General features: G+C 36.5%; 1 long non-coding RNA gene across 1 annotated transcript in view; it reads right to left on the bottom strand.

Moving 5' to 3' along the window:
- The window catches only part of LOC141571015 (uncharacterized), a 49,966-nt gene extending 38,899 nt beyond the window's left edge, over positions 1–11,067 (bottom strand). The window contains exon 1 of the long non-coding RNA XR_012495469.1: positions 10,487–11,067. This is a non-coding gene — a long non-coding RNA (uncharacterized LOC141571015). The remainder of the gene's footprint in view (positions 1–10,486) is intronic.
- Between the last annotated feature and the right edge of the window lie 1,397 nt (positions 11,068–12,464).

A 12,464-nucleotide genomic window follows, 5' to 3' on the forward strand; every position in this document is an offset into this window, starting at 1 on the left:
AAATATTCAATAATGACACTAACATTCTAATAGGAGGTCAGCATTTATTGATTTTATACATCTATTTATCTAGTATATACTATATACGATACATCATTTAAACCTCTTCAGTGGTTACCAGAGAGTAAGGGGCGAGGGGGGATAGTAGAAGGAGGGTGGGGGTCAAATATATGGTGATGGAAGGAGAACTAACTCTGGGGGGGTGTGTGAACACACAATATGATATTTAGATGATGTATTACAGAATTGTACACTTGAAACCTATGTAACTTTACTAACCATTGTTACCCCAATAAATTTTAATTAAAAAAAACACCTCATAACATCTCATAACAACTGAAACACCTTATAACAACTAAAAAGTAGCTGTTCTTATTCCCATTCTACAGTTGAAGGCACTCAGCAGGCTCAGAATGATAAAGTTTAAGTTTTGTCAATTCACAGAGAAAATAAATGGCTGAATTACAGTCCAAGTGCTTGATGCTACACCATGCTGCCAATGTGACTTTACAAATGCATAGATTACTTTCATACTAACTATATGTATACAAAACATATTTACAGTATTCTTTCATGGACATACACAGTCTATTTTGTATTAAAGATTGGCCTGGATCAAAATAATCAAAACATCTCCAAAAAAGGTAAAATTCTTAGATGTCCATACCAGTGACTGAGGACTGTTGGGAGCTGAAAGGAACTTTGGGCTTATACAATCCACTCAGTTTTAAAGGTGAGGAGACTAATGCCCCAGAGAACCCCAGTTTAGACAGCTGCTGATTAGTGGTGGGGTTGTGGGCACGTCTCCAGAGTGGCAGCTAAAATTTGATTCGTTCAGAAACCATGACATTGTGAAGATAAAACAAATAAAACAAATCGTACTGTGTCTGGTATATAACACTGTTAGCTTGATTATTATTAATCATTGTTTCCCATATGACTATATTAAAATTAGGAGACTGAAGCTAACGGCCCCCTCTATCGGTCAACCTTCTTATACGCATCTACCTGTGGCCTTTCTGCACCTGTACAACGACGACATTCTCCACTACGTGATTTCTAGCTGCAATCACTATTTATTCAGCTACTGTACAAGGTCTTGTCTAGTTTCAACTGAGCATATAATTAGAACGTTTTATTAAAAAGAAAAAATGCCAAGGAACTTTGGGCTTCTCAGTACATACGTCCCTCAGAAACTGTGACTACGAACCCCAAAAGTAGGGTAACCATCATCCAGTTTGCCTGTGGCAGCCCCAGTTTTTGCTTTGTATCCTAACTTTATTATTAATAGCACCCATTTTCACTCTCAAAATTGTCCATATTTAGATGGTTAATTGTATGCGTTAATTCTAAGCATTTCATTTCCAAATTGATTTAAAAGTTAAATATAAAGCTATTTTAGTGATGATGGCCAGTTTACACATGACCTCCACTACAATCCAGAAGCCCTACCTGCCCCTTCACTGCAGGTAGGACAACAAGGAATTCCCTGTACGCATGGAAAATGACACTATTTTCTGGGTAAGCCAGGTGCTGTCTTACAGAGAGCAACTAGATGATTTCATATTACTTTTCAGTTCCTCCAAAAGATAAGAACATTACCTACACAACAACACATTGTAAATAGAAGTAAAACACCCCCTTCTATAGGAATAGCTGCAAGAAATACTCCAATCCTCCTGGACGATCCACTCTTGGAGGGCTGGACCCGGGCTCTATGTCTGTTTTTGTAAGATAAGATGCATCCCAGGCATCGAGTTGCATGACCTGGCTATTGCCTGGAGCGTTTGTATTGCATTTTATTATTAATGCAAATAATAACAATATGAGAGACAATATCACCATCTTTACAGAAAGGATATGCTCTATCCTCCAGGGAGTATAGCAGGACTCCCTGACTAACCATCATGAAGCAGCTCCAAAAGTCTTTGTCACAAGCTATATGCAGTTAGGTTCTGAACAATGCTTGGGCAGTAACATATAATTAATGCTGACAAATTGACAGCATTTGCTGTTCATTTCCAATGTTAATCTAACAGAGGCTTAAGGGAATATATCCTAATGGAATAACCTGGTCTTTGTCAGGAATCTTCTGGTTTTAAGTAATAGAAACCCAGTGATATTAACTTAAAATACAGGAAAATTTACTATAAAGTTGTAATAGGAGAGGCACCTCACACAGCAGTGGCAGAAAACATGACTAGATTCCTCACAAGCAGGAAAGCTCTCAGAAATTAAATGGGCCATCACTATTTTTCTCTGCCTCTCTATATGAGTCTTTCCTCTGTAGATTGGCATTCTCTTTTGATTTATTTGTATGGAGCCCCAAAAAGGCCTTCTCGTGCAGCTTTCCATCACTTCCTAGTTCAACTGCCTAGCTTTCTGTATTCCAATTCTAAATTCCTAGGAGGAAGCAAATCTGACTGGTCTCTGAGCTAGACATGATGTGTCAATGAGCTATGACCAGAGAACTCACATGCTATATCTCGGGGTCCTTAGGAGCCTGACTTGAGCAAGCATTGTCACAGGAACCTATACATGAATCTAAAATGGCCACGTGCATTTTTACTATCTCTCTCCAGTACCAAGGAACCCTATTTTCTGTTTTTCCCAAATACATTTGGAAATAAATTGGCCATATGGGCACACAGAGCATTTTCTGAGTAGATAGTGATCCCATTTTAGCACACTCAGCTGTGCCTCTGAAAAATTCTGTACAGAAGAAGATCAGATTGTATGATTCATGAGACACATGCTAAGGGCGCCCAACCAACGCACCCACTGTGGACTCACAAGGATGAAATGCATTCATTACTCTCTACCCTGTCTGCTCTCATCTGGCTATTCTTGCCTGAGCCTCCATGGAGTTTTTGGGCCCCCTACCATCTCTAAGCTTTCCCGTCCTATCTACATCAGACCTCAGGAAGGAAAGAAAAAGAGGGCTTTTAATAAAGAGATTAGAAACAACAAATATTTCCCTAGACAGTTTTTCTAAGTACTGCCATGCAGGCATCCTTGATTTCTAAGCAAAAAGAAAAGCTCCTGAAATTTTAAGGGGACACAGACTAAACTATATCAAAGGTTTAAGTTTTTATAAAACAATGATAGCACATATCTTTTAAAACCCATTTGCCTTGGTGATTTGTTTTATACTTGTTTATTTTCTTACTGGCTACTTTTGGTCGAAACAGAATTTGATGTGATTCCTTTTTAGAATACATTTACATGTGATGAGATAGGGAGCTTTTCTGTTTTTGCACTATTTTGTCAGGTACAGAGTTTGTGTTTTAGTACTAGAATTTGGATAGAAAATTAACAAATGATTACCTAAAGGATGTGACCCAGTTGTGGTTCTTTGAATTAAGCCTATATTATTGCTCTTTATAGAATTATATTGTTTAAAAATTCCTACTCTTACGATTTATACCTAGTTTAGAGTTTAAAGTTTAAAAACACCATTGATATTAAATACTACGAGAGTAGAAATATCTTTTAATAGCAAGGATAATAAATAATTTGATAATTTGGAACCTCATCATAATTTTAATACCATTTAATATTTCACATTTAGTGCACTTCAATCAACATTTATTGAATACATACTACTGACTAACCAAAGCATTACAGGGGTTAGAAAGATGGAGAAAAAATTGTAGCTTCTGTACCCTTCTCTCTCCTGCCCCAAACGTCCATGAATCCACATACTAGCTAAAAGGACAGATAGAAATAAAATAAATATAATACAAGAAAAATTATAGTACAAACAAGAAAAAAAGTATGGAAAGCCTGAGGAATATATATAGAAAGAGATTAATTCTGGTTGAAGGGACACATGAGGAGGTGAAATTTAAACTAGGTTTTGAATTTGGAGTAGGTAATCTAGTTATTCAATATCCTCAGTAGCAATTTTTGAGATCACTTAAAGTATGATTCTTACTTCAGAAAATATAGAATATTGTCAAATTAATTTTCAACATGGAGCCATGTCAGAATTTTCTAGAGGAAATAAACATATACACACTTCTCTGTCCCCCCAGATTCTGAATTAGAGAGATTTTAGTGGGATGTGGGCATACCCCCTTCCCCACAGGCACACACACACACACACACACACACACACACACACACACACACACACACACACACACACAGAAAGAGAAAGCAAGATAAAGTGTGAATGCCATAATGAAAGCTTTTACATAGACGTACTCCAGTGTGAAATACAGGTGTTCTGTTTTGTATTGTTTTTTGTTTTGTTTTGTTTTGTTTTGTTGAACAAATAATGTTAAGGTTCTTGGAAAGATCTCATTTGACTCTTGCAATCGGAAAATGTATCACTATAGTTAATTTTTATTTAAGGTTATCTTATATGTATTTATGAAATGTACTTCAGTCCTTTCTGAAACCAAGTAGAGTTAACACACACACACACACACACACACACACACACACACAAAACAGATAGATGATAGATATCTAGATGAAGAGCTACTGACATAAACGACTTAGTGTTTTCTGTTTCTCCTTTTGCAGAGGCAGGGTTTTATGAGTATTATATAAAGCCCCGCTCCCAGGCACCATGACTCCCTAAGCCATGGTTAAACATCTTACTGAGGTTCAGTTCCACCCCTATCCCATCAGAGAGAAAAACACCAGGCTTAAGACAGTCTACAGGTTGCATGTACAGACAGCATTGAGTCCTTCGAAACTATCATTTTAGTATAAAAATCTTAGTAACATATGCTATTGATTGGTCTCCTCTCTCAATTATGTTACTTGGATTGCTTCATTGGAGCGCCATCATCAGAACCTCACAACACCATAAATTGCCCATTTCGTCTCCTGTCACTTTGTCAGAGTGTAGTGTCCAGTGCAAAACTGACTTATTCAATTTCAGTCTGGGACCTGATTGTTGTTCATATAATCTAATTATGTCAACAGTTTAATATTTCTTAGAGAATTTACATATGCTATAGCATCTTTTTATTGGAAACAACATTAGTTTGCATGGGAAATAGCCAAAATATTTATTTTAAAAAACCTATAAATACTAGAGACCAGGCCTCAACAGAATGGAATGAAGGCAACTTGCATTGGAGTTTAACTTTGTTCAGCTGCCTGGTACTCCAAGGAAAACGAAAAGACTTAGCATCCTTGAAATGTCTCCCTCAGCTTCTCTCATTCAAATGAAGACTGGAATCAATTTTGCCATCAGGGCCATTGCAGGGGTACAACTTTGACTAAGTAAACAAGATTTCTCTTTTTCAACTAGTACATCCATTGAATGTGGTTAATTATTAAGTGCTAATATTTTGTGCAGTTGTGTGAGAAGCATTAACTAGGGCAATAATGACAACAGAATATACTGCTCTGTGAAAGCAGGAAGCTGCGTTTTGAGGCGACAACCCCGGAGAGTAGGCTGAATAACTTTCCTTGACAAACTAACTGGCTGTCGGCTGAGAAGAACAATTGGATGGGCCTTCCACTGTGACTCTGTCTTCCCCAATGTGTCCCAAACCATTGTTGAACACAATAGTGTGAGAAGCAGAACAGAAATTGATGGATTCACATGAGGGACACAGCGCCAAAGTTTGGAAAATTCTGATTTTGAAAATAAGAGAGTATTTGAATCAAATTTAAGAATATAATAATTGTGAAGGCTGGTATTGTTCATGATATACCACATGAAGAGATTAACCTTAGTATTAAAAAATAATTAGTATATGACACAAAATAAATGGACTCCCATGGCCTATTCTAAGCACATATTCATGCCATGACTTATGCCCTAATTTAACTTATTTTCTTCTAATTTATTTTCCTTGTTTTCTTTTCCTTCCAGATGAACATAACTGAATGCACCGAAGTTGATACAATGATACTGAAATTTAACTGCACGTCTCCCACTTACATTGTAATTGGAAAAAAGCTTTAACATCAAAAGATCAAAACTGTAAGTGTAGCATTTCAGCCAGCAGTCACTTGATAAAAGAGCTGATTTTTCAAATCCTTCCTGGCACTTCTAAAGTCCAAGCCCATAGACTGACACCTCCGTTGCCTATTGTAGGCCTACCCTTTTTGAGCTGCAAGTTTCTTTGGGGATCCCACCTTTGGAGAAACATTTCTATCTCCATCTCCTGGATGTTGAGAAAATCCCCATTCTTCTCCCTTGTTTTCATCTTCTTTGTGTGTTAAAAACAGCATTTTTTGGAAGCAAAGTTATAGTCTGCTCAATCAATCATTTATTTGCAAACATTTTGAATTCCCAAAATGTTTTATGCACAGTGCAATTATGTGCTACTGATGTTACAGAAGCCGGCTCAGGGGTACACTGAGGGGCATGAGCAGTAAGAGGTAAATGCTATCTCCAGTACTCAAATCTATATGGATTGATTAATCTCTGACAAAAGAATATTTCCCCCACTGTGTAAAAGGATAGAATATTGTAACCCCCAGCAAGAAGCTAGCAGTTGCCCTTATTTCAAGTGGGAAAAAGTTACCTTGGAAAATTATGTTCTAGCTCAGTCGTCAGGTCAACCACAGAAGTGTAACAAGAATTGTGAAATGCACAACCAAAGCATAAACCAGAAAAGACATTAGAGAATAATAGACCATATGTGGAAATGCACCCTAAATAATCCTGTACCTATACTTTCATTAGCCACTTTTTCAAAGCAAAGCCCAATCTTTAACGTTAGGGATGGTTTATATATACGTATGATGAGGAAGAAGTCACCATTTATTCCCAGCATAATGCCTTGCACGTAGTGGATGATAGAATTAGTCTTTGAATGTTTATGTTAGAAACCAAACAGCATGATTTGAGTTGTAAGAATTTGCCTTTTTTGTAACACAGCCATCTTCTTTATTCTCTTTTGATATTCTATCAAAAGAGTTTTTGATATTCTATTTTGATCTTTTTAAATTTGTGGTAAGGGTTGTAATTTGTAGATAGACAAATTATATATTCCTTTCAGTCATTCAAAAGATATGTATTAAACATTTCTTTTAATTTTGCCATCAAACTGGTATAAAATGGTATCTAATTGACTTTCTTTGACCACTAATGAAATTGAACAGTTCTTCATATGTTAATTGGCCACATGTTTCATTTTCTCAATAGAAATGTCTATTCATGCTTTCCATACTGTATGTAAGCTTTTAGAATTTTCTCTTTGTCTTGGATATCCCAAATTTCCCTATAGTTTGTGTGTTTTCTGTATCATTCATCTTTGATACTTCATGGACCCTTTTATTTGAGGTCTTGTATTTGTTCAATCATCCATCCATCCACTCATTTATAGGAAATTTAACACTACCATTTCTCTAAGAAGTCATTTATTTTTCCAACTCTTTTGAGGATTCCAATTACCTGTATTCTGCCATTTCTACTTCTGTTCCCCACATCTCTTGGCTTTTCCTGTTTCTATTAGGTTGGTGCAAAAGTAATTGTGGTTTAAACTGTTAAAAATTATTGCAAAAACCACAATTACTTTTGCACCAGCCTAATATTTCTTTGTACTTTCCTCTTCCTTTGGGAGATGACCACAATCTGATCATCATGTGTGTATCCCTTCTGTTATCTTATCCTCTCTCTCTTGTTCTTTATTTCAACTCTTACATATTTCATTTGTAATATGTCCACTTGGTTACTTTTGGTTTGTTTCTTTGTTTTCATATGGCTAACGCTATCCCTTAGCTTTTTAAATATGTTTATTAGGCCAATTTAAAATTTGGGGGCCGTTATATTTATGCTTCTGATGGAACCTATAACCTACCATATTTTTTGTCTTTTGAAATCATTGTACCTCTCAAAATATCTTGGTATGTATCTTCGTTTTTCTCTGGAAATGTGTACGAGGATAGGCCTAGGGAAGCCCACTGGGACGAGGGGTTTTCTGTGATGCTGGACTAAAACCAGGACAGACCCAGATAAACAAGGATGATTGATCACCTTACTACACCCCATTCTGAGTCATGCCAAGTGGCTCAGGGGGTGAGAGTAAATGAGCTCTGGAACGGAGATTCCCAAACTCCCCAAAATTACAGCCAATCACCCCTTAAAGATTAAGAATTTACCTTCTACTTCCCCAGAGAGAACCTGAGGAGGAGCAAGCTTTAGGTTGTAATTCACCAGCCCAGGGAAGTCCGAGCAGGAGGCCTGGGTGTGCAACGGCCTTAAGGTGGTCAGGTCCCAAGGAGTTTCTTGGCTCCTGACAAGCACAGGGTTTCTGTGCAGCCCTGGTTTTCCTCGAGTCCACGTGGAGCAGAGCTCAGAGTCACCACACATGTGGGGGCCAGCACTGATTTCCCCAAGGCAATGGAGAGTGAGAAGCACAAGCAGCTTTTCAAGAGTTCTTTTCCTATTTTATTCCCCCACAGCCTGGCTGGCTGCTTATTGCCTGAGGCCTAAACCACCACTACCCTATTCTCCCTGTTCCTTTACTAAACAATTCAAAACAAACAAACAAACAAACAAACAAACAAACAAACCCTCACTACTAAGGTTTTCTCATAGTTTTCTTCACTTGATGGTATTTCACCCGCTATAATATTTCAGTGATCTTGGAGGAAGGAGCAGTAATAATGCTATATCAGCATCTTCATGTCACATATTTATATAGTTGCTCCTAAATATTTTTCAAAATTTTATTGAAAAACAAAAAGCTTCTTGGCTATGTGGAAAAGGGCTTTGGGAAGGGTAAAGCACTGTAAATATTACTTACATTATTATTCATAATATCAAGATATGTTTATATGCCTACTGTAGCTTAATTTTCCAAAACTATTCTTATATTTATATAGAAAATAGCATTAGAAAAACTACTACAACCACATTTGGCCAGAAACCACAAAATGTCTGACAAATTTCTGATTTTTATTACAAGTATTTATTATCATTGCTTTACTATTATATTTGGCACATCTATTTTATTTCCAAAATGTGTCACTAATCTGTAACTTATTATTCCTTATAGCTTTTTTACTGAAAATATTTTTCTATGACAAGGTTTAAAAAGGTATTCTAGGGAAAACATTTTAAATTACATATTTACCAAAAAGATTACTTTTACATATTACTGGTCTATTGAAATTTTTCTTTTCAATCAAATTCTATTCATTCTTACATAATGCATGTCAAAAATAGCGACCATGCAAAAAAAAACCATAAGCAAAAAATTTGTTCCTGCCTGTCTCCTTTTTTGGTTCTCTTCATTTTTCTTCCAACTTCTGTTTATGAAAGTTTGAATCCTTCCTTCTTGAGGCCCTCAAGCCAGTAATTAACTCTATGACAATTCTCACATGATGCCCACATTACAAATTATTCCTTATTTTGAATAATGCCTTAGTTTCAAATGTACCCTTGAACTCTACTTTTTCTTCTCTATTATTTTCCCAACATTGTTATACCTTTTATAATCTTTCTTTGAGACTTCTAGTTTCTGATTTTTTCCCTCATAGTTCTTTTTTCCGTAGAATGGCATTGCTACAAGGAATTAAAGAATGAAGTGATTTTGCATTTCCCTTATTTCACTCTTACTTCATTCCTACCTTCTTCCTTTGCTCATTTGGTTCCTTATATCTGGAGTGCTCCCTTCTGCCCCATTAAGTCTATTCTTTGGCCACTTCTTTCAAAATATGGGTTCACATTAATTTCCTTCAGACAGTTTTCCTTCACTAAAGCTACTCCCATTTATTCCCTGTATCTCTTGACCTCTAGGAATTCATGTATAAACTATACATGATATTATTATGTACTTGGTAAGCTTTTGTAATTTAATTCAGTTATTTAGTTATATATTTTGTAACATTTTATTTAATATTACAATTTATTTAATATTTTCATCATACACCCTTGTAAGCTCTGATTTTCCCTTATTAGCATTAATTATACCTGTTATTACATAATATAAATGTGTAATCATTTGTAAATGTCTGCCTTTTATATTTATATTATCTATATCTCCTGTTAGAATGCAAGCACTTTTGGCAAGATGTATTTTGTTGTATCCTCAGAGCCTACAATAACATACATAGTAAGTGTTCAATAAATATTATGTCTTTGAAATACCACTCAGGATATTAGTAGAATGAAAGTGCTCACAAATGCTTGCTGATTTTTTAAACACCATTTTGTCTTGAATCTCTCACACTTTCTGTAACAGTGGGAGGTATCTGACTGCAAAATGCAAAAAAAACTAATGGACTTAAACTAATGGGCTTAAATCAAAAGACACTAGCTATTTACTTAGCCATAGTCCAAAGGTGGGCATTTCTAGTCTTGGTTTGACAGTTCAATATTGTCAGCCAAGATCTAGGTGCTTCCCACCCTTTTCCTTAACCATCCAAAGCTTGTTTAGCTTGTTTGTTTTCAACCTCAGCCATAAGGCTTTACAGCCCAAAGATGGTAGCCACATTCTCATATTTCAAAGTACAAAGCAGAAAGCAAGGCATGTAATGTCAAAAAGCAGAGACAGCTACTCACTCTTGTCAGAATCCCAGAAATCCCCGATCCCCAGCGGCCTTCTTCCCGTTCCAATGGCAAGAACTGAGTCATATGCCTACTTTTGGACTAACCATGGACAGAGGTGAAGCACTGCCATTAGTGATCTATCTTGGTTCATCGGATTTTTCTTTTTTTCTCTTTGTTTTTTGGCAAAAAGAAAGGGAAATTGCTGGATATGCAAGCAACATTGTGTCTGCTCTTCTGCTATGTTAAATGAACCACACTAAAGCTCCAGTTTCCTCAGAACCATTGAGCCCTTAAGAGCCTCCTGGCCTTTTCGCTCTTAATATTTTAATCATTAAACCTTTTCCTTCAGAAATTTTTTTCTGCTTAAAACTGCCTACTGAAACATTTCTCAGCTAAAGGGTTCTTTCATTCACTTGTTTACGTACTCACTTAATTTCTGTTTTCTAATTCTTTTTCTTTGCAAAAGTGCTGAGACGTATCATATTTTCAAAATGGAAGCACATTTATTTTGGCCCTTGCTTTCCACTCTTCATGTTTACTTGGGTTTCTGGACTGTATTAGGAACCTCAGAGGCCAAGGAAATGTCTTCTGCTCTCTTTATAATTGCCAACATCATTTCCTAGGTGCTAAATGTATTTGATTGTCCTTCCTCTTTACAGTTAATCAGACATATGTAGGCTTTAATAGGAAGCAATAGGAATCACGATCTTATAGCCAAGCATCACTGGTCATATTACAAATATCCTTTACTAATTTGTTTATATTAAATTCTTTGCATACTTGTTTCTTGCTATCATCAGAACATCCCAGAACACGGTATATTTCATTTCACCTTTACCAACATCTTTCACAGAAGCAAAGAAAGGAGCTGGGTTTCCATGGTAACACAAGTGTGACAGTTGAGGGTATCTGGGCATAAGTGAGATAACTCTCAGATTCACTGGGGAGAAGAGAAATAAAGTTTTTCTTTCTTTCTTTTTTATCTCCCAGCAACGCACTTCTGAAGCTAAAGAGACCCTGAAGTGTCAGTGTACAGGGTTAAGTTTTCACTATCATACAGATTTACAGCTCTTAGGAAAAATTCTATTTCACTTTATCTCATTTTTATTTTGTCTTTCTCATAAACAAATGAATGGAGACATAGTTTTTTATCTCTAAAATCACTGTCAGAATAGATAGTTCATGCTGGGAATGAGTAAGAGATCAGGAGACCCCACTTCCACCCAAATCTTCAAAATTCTCTACCCATCCTGATATCCTTTCTTACAGCAGCTAATCCTTCAAACAGCATTTCACATACAGCCTCAAATCAAGTACCACCATCCACAACATGTGAGAAAATATGCTCCTACGCATGTTTCTTTTCCCTCTTCATGATTAAAAATCTACTTTTATGGCAGCATTGAGAATGAAAATTGAGGCCTGTCAATATGAGACATATAAATGAGGTGTAATTACCCCAAGATCTAGTCTCTACAGTTCTTATCAAGAAAGTCAGCATTGATGTAAGGTCTAGGAAAATAGCCTCAGAAATGCCAAAAAGCTCTCTTATTCTCTATTTGCTAAGTAGAGTGACTAAGGAGCCAAATCACTATTGTGTGTGTGTGCGCATGCGTGCGTGTGTGTGACGACTTCTATCAGATACACTCCACCCAGAGCTTCTCAACTTCTAGAGACTTAGGAAATGAAATCAGTTGCTTGAGGTTACGTTCTGGACCCACAATCCCAGTGCCAAGTTCTATTTAAAAAAAAAAAAAAATTTCACTGGACCTTTATTCCCTGCAAAGTGAATGATTTTTCAGCTCCACTTAATGCAAGGTACTACACAGGTGGTAATGGTCTATACCAAGAGAAAGTCTGATGCTTCTTGGCTCTGTTGATCCCCCCAACAAGCTAGGAAATTCTTATCACCACAACACACAATTTGGATCTTAAAAGAGACAGTCTGTCTTTCCTCTGAAAGAAGCGTAGCTGTTACTAAGCGAAAGTA

This window comes from Rhinolophus sinicus, linkage group LG04, assembly GCF_036562045.2.
Source record: "Rhinolophus sinicus isolate RSC01 linkage group LG04, ASM3656204v1, whole genome shotgun sequence".
Lineage (NCBI taxonomy): Eukaryota > Metazoa > Chordata > Mammalia > Chiroptera > Rhinolophidae > Rhinolophus > Rhinolophus sinicus.